General features: G+C 50.0%; 1 pseudogene across 1 annotated transcript; it reads right to left on the reverse strand.

Annotated features, from left to right (window-relative positions):
- Nucleotides 1-27: 27 nt before the first annotated feature.
- LOC144107940 (uncharacterized) lies at nucleotides 28-7,825 on the reverse strand (annotated as a pseudogene). Its single transcript, XR_013309441.1, has 3 exons — nucleotides 5,495-7,825; nucleotides 1,910-2,209; nucleotides 28-436 (listed from the first exon to the last, which is right to left on the reverse strand). The product of XR_013309441.1 is annotated as an uncharacterized LOC144107940 (transcript).
- Between the last annotated feature and the right edge of the window lie 2,385 nt (nucleotides 7,826-10,210).

Here is a 10,210-nt window from a genome sequence, read left to right on the forward strand (position 1 = left end):
CTTACATCCCTATTTAGATATTGAGCTTAGCGTGTGGAAGCATTGTTCAATTGTACATGCCAAGCTAGGTATATCCTTTCAATGCTGAGCGCCCAGTCCTCTGATTCACTGTCCTCGTGTACCATTTGTACACGCAGTTTTTCAGTCCTTTTACTCATAGGTCCAACAGACTGGCTTCTGTTGGCTCTTCTTCGTCCGCTACGATGTGAGAGTGGTTGTAGTGCTCAATCTCAAACATGAGTGCAGCTGCCTGTGATGTTTCCGTCTCGGTGACAACGTCCAAGGGTGCGTTATAGGACGCCGATGCAATGCTGTAGACTATCATCGCAATGATGAAAATCAGAAGGATGGCAGCGCAGCCAATAATGGCGCCGTTTAAATTGTTTGGAGTGCCCACAACAGCGTCGCCTGCGGCGGCAGGCTTATCTTCATTTTGCTGCAGTGAAAAAGTGCCATGAAAGAACTGTTTAGTGATATTGCAAAATTGATAGGTTTGGTAACAGCAAAGCAAGGAAACAGTTGAAGAAAACAGTTTCAGCTGAAACTACCACTAAGTAGAATATTGTAAATAAAATTCCGCAAGCATGTTTTTGCACAAATCCAAGTTGACTCAAAAATGATGGCCGACAGTCAGTTCTGAGCAATCTCAGTGCGAGAGCATGTGGTTTTTTGCTTGACTGTAACAAAAAATGTATGCTGCTTCTTCTGGCACTTGCCCTGTATCTGCACAACAACTGGCTAGAGCTTTGCCATCTTGGTTTCATCAACTTTGGAAAGTCAGCTTTCAGAACTGCGCATGTGGTTGATTACTTTGCCTCTGCTGACAGGTTTTTTTTTTTCACAGCTGAAATTTGCACAGAGATGCCATCTTGAGGTCTACTAATTAGTAAAGCCTTATAAATCACATTTATGTTTGTCCAGCCTTTGAGGCATAAATGAAAAACCTAGCCTGCTTAGTGAGCAGTGTTCTTAAAGGATAAAGAACCAGCTATGAGCATAGACCTTATCATCTGCAGTAAACATCCTTAGCAGATGACACTGAATCCTTGTATTGCCCACAGGTACCACTTTTTCCGACAGACTCACTATCCTAGTATACATAATTAAATTTTTTTCATTGGGCGGAGTTCTATTGTTGGGTATCCGCTATCTACCACACAGCGTCACATTCATTCTCACAGTGGTTGGTCTCGGTCATGCGCCATAACTAAAAACTCTACTCTTAAGATTTATTTCCTCGCTTAACTTGCAGCAAGTGAATGCCAAGAAAGTGAATTACTAATATTAAGGGAGCAGCGGACAAGGGAAGGTGCGCTTCAGCCCTGATAGATCTTAATTGTGGGGAAACTTGAGTCAATTTGCACTGGCAGTATTGCAGTTTAATAGCAGAAGTACTGCCGTGTATGTTAGTTTATTATAAAGATCGTTCCATTGAAAAATATTTGGCCAGTGAACAAATATTCAATTTTTCAGACCAGTTTCTTTGTAATAACTTTTATTTACAATATGGAGATTCATTATATGCCAGTGAAAACATGTAATGCGATACTCTTATTGAATTTAAAGGTATCATACATCAGTCTAGTTTTAACGTGTGAAATACCGTTGTTAATCTGCATTTAGTTACCTGTGAAAACTGGCGATTCACTGCCATTCCCTGATCATGAGCTGGATGAGTGGTCGCCTGATACGAATGCTCCCTCTGCCATATTTTGCATCTGTGCTGTCTAAATTCGTTGAAAATGTGTTGTCATTTCCTTTGCCACCTCCTTTAAGGTATTGTTCTAATGTGCAGATTTTCTTTACCGAACCACACAGCTTGTTACTCTGTTGCAGACAAATGCTATTCAACACTCAACACTGAAGGTTGTACACCTGTCATAAATTTGCCAGTTGCATGCATACTAACCTCGGGTTGAGCTACATTTTCATCCGGCTTATTGTCGTCACCAACGACCGGTTCAATGTTGATAGCTTGTTCGTCTGGCTTTTCCATAGCGTGTTCTGGTGCAGGATTGGCTTGTGCTGGAAGGCCTGCATCTCCCACAGGTCTTTGTGCAGGGCTTGCATCCATGGGGCTGTCTGGGAGCATAGGGTTGTCTGCTTGCACAATGTCTGGACCGTCCACGCGCCCAGAAGTGTCATCTGTGTGTTGCGAACGGTTTGAGGCGGTATCGTTGACCGGTTGTTCAGTCCCGACTGCAAAACCCTGCAAAGATGTATTGAGGAATCATTGTGGGATGATTTATTTTTTTGAAACTTTCTAATTTCTACTTGCTCATATGTGGCCCTGTAGTAAAGAAAACTCAACTTGCTTCCTCGAAACCAAACCTCATAGTTCAGAAAAAAATTGTCTAAGTATGGTGAATGACCTTAGAACCACCAGTATGCAGTAGAAGAAGTGAGCTGGTTTACTTTGCCGCCAATCAAGCTGCATAGCAAGAGAAAAATATTTGCGTAAACACAGGTCGGCTGCCACTCGCAAATTTCAGCCACAGCTCAAGATCGGAAGTTGACCTGATGACGGGGTTGCAGTGCGTGCAGCAACTACGCAAATCCCTTGCTCATCTAGTTTTTTTTCATTGCTTTTACTTTTCAACGTTCGATGGCACTGCGATCGCAGGCTCTCGAAGGCCGCGCCTTTGGACTCCAAAGGTCTCGGATGGGCGCCTTCGCCTCCAAGGCCCTTAGCAACAAAGGCGCATTTGTGCCGTGTAGCTGCACTCCTCATGCCTTTGGATATAAGGACCTGGTTGTCAAAGGCCTTTGCGGTGCCCGTGTGACAGGGGTATCACAGGGGTAATAAGTCTGGGATGTTAAAGGACACCGCTGCACAAATATTCTCCAGCAAAAATTTTTTCAATGCGTTTTTTTGGAAGCCGAGTTATATGTAGTCAAGATTTGGACTTCCGCTTCTTGCGCCTTTCCTTCTCTCGCACGCCAAAACGTCGGCGCTCCTCCGCCGACCCCACCCACTCGGCCCCTCCCTTACCTCCGCCGGCTGCCGGCGCGCACGGAGTGGCCGCGACCATGGTAGCTGCGTGACTTTTGAAAGAATTTGGCGAAGCGAACCAATGATAACTGCTGGCTGCTGACGTCACTCGCACGACGTGACGTCGTATGCCAGGTTTCGCGCGAAAGCTCGACACTGCGCGTCGCTGCGAGGCGCAAAAGCGGGAATTTTTAAAAATGTATTGTAAATTTCCCGCTCGCTTTTGTGGTCTCGTACGCGGCACGAACGCTCGGTTGACTGCACTCTACATTATGCAAGCCTCGGAGTAACTCGGGTCTGTTCGGAAGAGCGTCGCGTCAGCTGCAGCCAGTGAGAGGAGGCCGTCGCTCCAGCTGCCGCCGAGTGGCGAGAGTGCGTGAAGACGAAGAGCGAGAAACGCGGTTGCGTGCCAGGTTGCGTGCCAGATGCCAAACCCGCCGCGGTGGCTCAGTGGTTAGGGTTCCCGGGTTCGAACCCGACCGCGGCTGCTGCGTTTTTATGGAGGCAAAACGCCAAGGCGCCCGTGTGCTGTGCGATGTCAGTGCACGTTAAAGATCCCCAGGTGGTCGAAATTATGCCGGAGCCCTCCACTACGGCACCTATTTCTCTTTCTTCTTTCACTCCCTCCTTCATCCCTTACCTTACGGCGCGGTTCAGGTGTCCAACGATATATGAGACATACTGCGCCATTTCCTTTCCCCCCAAAAAACCAATAGAAAAAGATGCCGGAAAGAATTAGGCGAAGAATGAACACATGCTTTCGCAGGTCTAGTCGGTTAACTGCGTTGAAGCCCTACTTTTTTTTAACGCGACAGCGTTAAGGAGCTCGTGTCGCAGAAAAGCCGGTGTCGTCGGCGTCGTTGGCCGTGAGCGAAAAATGGCGCATCTCTGTGGACACCTGAACCGCGCCGTAAGGGAAGGGATTTTAACGCGACAGCGTTAAGGATTGATTGATCGATTTTACCTTCCCTTACGGCGCGATCCGGGTGTCCAGCGAGAAATGTGAGACAGGCGTCATTTCCTTTCCTTAAAAGCAATTGTTCATTTCATATTCCTTCCCTTGCGGCCCGTTTCGGGTGTCCGCAGAGATATGAGACAGGCGGCCTTTCCTTAAATTGCCCAACGGGCCACGCGTCGCGCCGATGGCGTTCCGTGTACTCCTCGGCAATGCTGCGACACATTGTCGCGTCTGCTTAAGCGTCCTCTAAATTTTCTGTACGAGTTGAGGGTGGAGATCAGGAACATCACTTAATCGCCGATGTCTTCGGTGTCAATGAAAATTTGCACTGCAGTGACAGTTGATAGAATATCGATCACTCGTGCGCTTTTTGTAACCTAGGTAAATATTTAATGGTCCCTTTAAGGTGCGTAACACATTCGGAGGGGGTACGTCGCTTTGAAAAACGCAGTGCAAGTTCCCCTTTCCTTACAGCGGTTTTTCACATTGATGCGGTCTCAAAGTAGCAGCCCGTGTGACGTCAGCGTGCTCACTCCTTTAGGTAGTGATGGGAGCATGCAGTGTCCCGGAACTCCACTGTTGTGGAGAGCAGATACAGTACCTCCAGGAGAAAGAACTATGCGGGCACGCTCATCACCCGTTCCGGGTGCATGCGCTTGCGTAACGTCTCTTTGCTTGACCTTCCTTCGTTCCCGACACTGCCCCAACCTCCCTCTCCCCAATGGCGGGCGTAGCTGGCATCAGCGGCTCACATTGACCAGTTGGCCCTTGACCTCTAATTTTCTCTCCTGGAGGTAACGGCTGGGGACTATATGTACTTTATATTCTCCTCGCCCTCTAGAGGTTCCAAGTGCTTTCGATGTGGAAAGCTCGACTGGATGCCCGAAAAGCAATTTTTTTTATATAAGGGTTGCATATATACAAAACTGTACACGGTCAATCCTATAGTTTATTCCCCAGCAGCAACAGCCAACCTGCATGTCTTGCAGATGCCGAGACATGTATTAGTTTCGGGCACTCCAGCGAGGTGCCTGTGCCCATCGTCCAGCACTCAAAGCGAACGCTACTTTATCATTCACTTTCTTCGCGGCAGGGATGGAGGCCATTGCTGCTTTGACGCTTACGTACGTCAGGCCCCATTTTACACGCGCCCTTGCGCAGCATTCCATGTGCAAAATGTGATCTGAACTGCTCGTCTGAATATATGCGCCCCGTTTTGTGAGAAACCACAACGTTTCATTATGACGAGCCAATTTAGTTATAGTTCGAACTACACGGAGATTCGTTATATATGTGAAGCCATATAGTTTCGTAATCCTGACAATCATACTCGGATAGCGCTCTGCACGTTTACGCTGTTTTCACTCCTGCACGAGAATTCTTGCGGGTCCGTCCCTACCAACGACGAAGCATGAAGAGAGCGATGCTCAGAAAGGGACACGAGTAGTAGATGGGCAACTGCGAAGCGACCCGACACTGACCACAATTGAACTAAAACATGTTTAGTCTTTTGCCGGCAGCTCTTTTATCTATGCACACCTCACCTTTTCAGTCATGTTTTCCGTGTCCTCGTCGTCGCCAAAGGCACCCGTGGTCGCTGCGGTGGGAGCGCTTAATTCGCGTGGAACCTCGCCCTCGTCCTCGCTCGCGGCATCTTGTAGTGCATTCTCGGGTGGTAGCTGTTCTGCTGGTGCAGCATCGGCTGCCGACATGCCCGCACGTGGTTGAGGAGGTCCAGGCGGTTGCACAGCCATCGTCTCTGGCATGGAATACATCACAGGCGGCTGTTGCGATACCCCCCTTTCCGCCGCAGCATTTTGCGGCGATGTCGTTTGTAACTCGGCCGGTTGCTGGGGCAGGGACAACTGCGTTCCAGGTGACTGAGACGATAAAGGACCTGGTACCATGTTTGTCGGCGACGTCGGTTGTAGCTCAGCCGGTTGCTGCGGCAAGGACTGCATCGATAAAGGTCCCTGAATAGACGGCGCGGCCGTGCCTTGAATGGGAGAAACTCCGGCTCCCGCTCGCCCTGCCTCAAGTGCTCCCTGCCGTTTCTGTTCGGTGAAATTGACGAATGGGAGGTTGTCAGAAGCCTGCTGTGGCGAGCCAGTTACTGCGGCTTGTGGTTCGAGCGAGCCGAGGGACTGCACCATAGGAAGTGACGCGGGTGGCTTTGTCATGTCCGAGAGACCAGGTGGTACTTGGTCCTTGGCTTCAGCCGATAGCGAGGGCTGGGTTTCGGATGCGGTTGTGGCCTGAGGCTCAACGGGGGCGATTCCAGGGGCTTGCGTGGTTGTTGGCGAAGTACCGGCTGATGCTTGGTCCTGACCCTCAACCATAAGCGAGGGCTGGATTGCGGATGTGGGCAGAGATTTAGTCGCATCAAAGGCGGCGCCAAGCTGCTCGACTGTGGCAGCCGCACTGCCTGGAGGTGCTTGCAGTTCTTCCTTATCAGTTGTTTTCCGGGTTGCGAGATAATCTGGAGGAACTGGTGCGGCAGCCGTCATCTGGCCTGGATCGCTCTCGATCGGCTTCCCGAGAAACTCGGACGCCTTTGTGGAAGCCTCTGGACCCTGAGCCTCTTGTGCAACGGGCTTGACACCGGCACCAGCAGCTTGCACACCCATTGCAGAGGCAATTACGGGCTGTCCTTCGAATTTTGCGCACTTTCGAGGGACCTTGTTCTTCAACCGAAGCGGCTGCTGACCACTAGGTGCGGCCTGGACAAGCGTAGAAAAGTCGCGGACGGCCTTGGCGGGCGACGCTCGCTTCTGCCTCGCTTCCCAGGCGCATTGTTCGCACTGACCTCGCCCGCTGTACCGCGAACTGTCGGAGTTCGAACTCCGGGAGCTGAGCCACGTCTGGAAAGAAGGCACGATGGGCCCCGGCGGGTAGAAGTAGTAAGGGTGCTGGGGAAGCGGCCAGTATGGCAGGATGCTGCTCATACCGAACGGGTTCTGCAGGCCGAAGTTGCGATAGGAGTTCATCTGCATGGAGAAGGTCCGGAATATCTCCAGGGGGTCCGGGTAGCGGTAGCCGCAACGACACTCCGAACAGCAAGAGTGCTCCTGGCGGCAACTGGACGCACCTGACGGAAGCAGCACGTAGTAAGACGTGGGCTGTCCGCTGGCGTTGCACGCGTAATAGTACTGGCCACTTTGATGCGATGGTTGCGTAGTAGTGACTGAGGTTACCGAGGCCTCGCTCTGCGTGGGTGTGACAGGTCTGGGCGGTTCGGGCTGTCCTGGAGCGCTGGGAACCAGCCTGAGCCGGTACCTGGACCGTACGGTGGGCACGGAGGCTCGAGGGCCTGGCGGTCGCCGCTGCTGGTTGACTCCAGGGACGTTGGCGACCAAATTGGGAGTGGAGCGGACGTCTCGCAGGCAGGATCGTGACAGCGGACGCACGATGGTGACACCGATGGAAGAGCTGGAGCTGCTGGAACGAATCATCTCCGGTGCGAACACCGAGAGGGACACGTAGTCGAGGGCCTTGGCGATGGTTGCTCGCGACCGTCGGCCGTGGCCGACGAGGAGGCAGTGGCGTCGCTGCTGGACTCGATGGTGATTGAGGTCTGCACCAACGCCCGGTCGGCCAAGTAGCCGAGGGCGCTCTGCAGACGCGAGAACGGGCCTCCGGCTGACGGCGGGTTTTGGGACGTGGCCTCGCTCGGGTTGGTCGCGTTGTTGAAATACTTGAGCGCCGCCTGCCATGGAGACTCTTGTGGACCGCTTTCGGACTGGGCCGGCAGCGACGGCGCACTGGAGGTTTGGGTTGGCGGCTGGCCTGACATGGCTGTCGTTCTTCTGCAAGGGACGCGGCGCGTGGAAGCCAGAGCGTGGCGCGAGAGCAGGCTCGTGGTTCCGAAACAATGACGCAAAGAGCGTCAGCGCGTGTAATTGCGTCCTTGCGAAGCGAGGACGCGAAGCGATTGAATATATTGGCTGTGCGATGTCCGTGCACATTAAAGATCCCAAGGTGGTCGAAATTATTCTAGACCTCCACTATGGCCACCCCTTTGTTCTTTCACTTCCTCCTTTATCCCGTCCCTTACGGCGCGGTTCAGGTGTCCGCCGAGATGCGACAGATACTGCGCCATTTCCTTTCCCCAAAAACCAATTATTATTATTATTATTGGCTTCTGGTGATGTGGTGCATACCCACAGTGGAAGATTGGCGAAGCGTTGGTTGGTTGGCCTCAAACAAAGATGGCACATACCCACTACGAGGGAGTGGCCAAGACACAGGCGGTTAATTACCGGAAACAGGAGCGTTTTGAAGAGAAAGTAACAGTATATAGGCTGACAGATTTGAAGACGCAAAGACAAGGATCTTGTTAACTTGTGAGATTGAAGACGGGACAATGGCAAAGCGCTAGCTTGGAGCACTGAACTGACACATTTCGTTCTCAACATCGGACAGGCAGCCGTATTACAAAATTTTATTATTTTCCCTTGGGCCAAGAAGTGACAGTGGCAACTACTGTAATTACATGCTTGATAGGTGCATCACCTAGGTAAGATCATTTTAATTGTCAATTTTGCCCACTTAATAAATGCGCCTGCCATGTCAGCACCATTTAAAAATAACACGCTCATTAGTGAGTAAGCAGCAGCGTAACCCTTTGACACGCCATGTACACAGTTGTGTACAAAGCGAACTCTACTTTTTCCAAGAGTGGGTATGCACCTAGCCGAGATTTCTTTGTTTCAGAACTTTGCATCTTTATCTCAGAAATAAGATGTCTTTTATGCCATAAAGCAAACAGTAAATATTTCGCAAAACAGTGAGCAGTGTAGCATGTCGTGCGGCATTTTTGTGCATTTTTTTCACCAGTAACATTTTTTTTGCAATTTCAAGCACAATGTGCAGTTTCTATGATCCTTTGGGTGCTTGAACAGGTCATGCACACGAAACAAAAAGGAGTAAAAAAAAGAGTAAGGGAGTACACTAGGGGACAGCTTACTCCCATATAGATAGGTCCATTCGTGTTTAGATTGTGACACCATTTTTATACTCGAGCTATTTATTGCCAGTTGTTTGCTATACATCTCTGAACTGGGCAGAATATGAGCCGATCTGGTGCAGCGAGTAATTTGCAATTAAATTTTTAAAAGTTCTTCTGAACATTGTGGCAGTGAGATAAAACCGGCACGCTTGCGATTGTGATGACATATGCCGACGGTCAAGTGCTTGCTCGAGACTGAACTGCGCATGGTGAGTGGGTTGTTTGGGATAGGGGCCGGGCGAAGTTGGGTGGTGGTGGAGAGACACCCCATGACAGGGGGACAAAAGCAACAAAGGCCTACATGCCTTTTCTGTCTAGCTTCTACCAGACTCTGAGACTTCACCATAATGTGCCACGGCTGGACTCGAGCAGGCACTTGCTCTGCTCCGCACCAACCGTGTGCGAGGAAGTTTTGCAGCAGACAGTGCTGTCGGGTCACATCAGTCAGGCTGCTTTAATATGGCCATCGCTGTCAGGGGGAGTGGCTTGGAGCCGATAATTTCAAATAGAAATTCCTAGCTGAAATGCACGCGTAGAGTTGCTGCAACGTGATACCACGGTTTACTGCCAATGTAATCACCGTTTTAATAAGTCGTGGCATTTCGATGTTGCTATTTTCATCAATTATGACACTGCACGAAATTCTGCGCATCCCCATAAAAAATCAACTAGTATTTTGCTTCCCTCAGGCAGAAGTATATGATTTATGTGGAAAATATTTCATTTCAATGAAAACAAAGAACGGCGTGTGCACCGTTCAAATTGTCAATTCCATTCATTTGTCAGTCTTAATACAACTGCTCTAAAAGTGAGAAACTGTCGATCACAGCACAGATGCAACTACAATGACAACAGCCACAGTGCTGCACACTACAGTAAACATAGATACATTACAATAAAGCCTGCCCCATGAACCTCAGAGGTGAAACACTGCACACATTAGGAGGAGCCCGTTAATGTGCCCAAAAGGGAGCCCAAAAAATAACTGCCAGGCTTTGACATGAAGTGAGTGGATCAGTGTTGCAGCTGTTGCAGAACTTGCTCATTTCACTCTCTATTACACAGAGAATGAAATGAGCAAGTTCTGCAACAGCTGTCAAGGGCATCACAGGTTTGGGGCAAACTCCACTTTTATCGCAAAAATGTGTTTATGAAAATGATTGTGCTTTACCCAAACTGGAGACTGCTGTGCTGTAAACTGTGGCCGTTGGCTGCACTGAGTAGCTGCGAAACATTCACACAGTGCACACTC

Source organism: Amblyomma americanum, chromosome 10 (genome assembly GCF_052857255.1).
Source record: "Amblyomma americanum isolate KBUSLIRL-KWMA chromosome 10, ASM5285725v1, whole genome shotgun sequence".
NCBI lineage: Eukaryota > Metazoa > Arthropoda > Arachnida > Ixodida > Ixodidae > Amblyomma > Amblyomma americanum.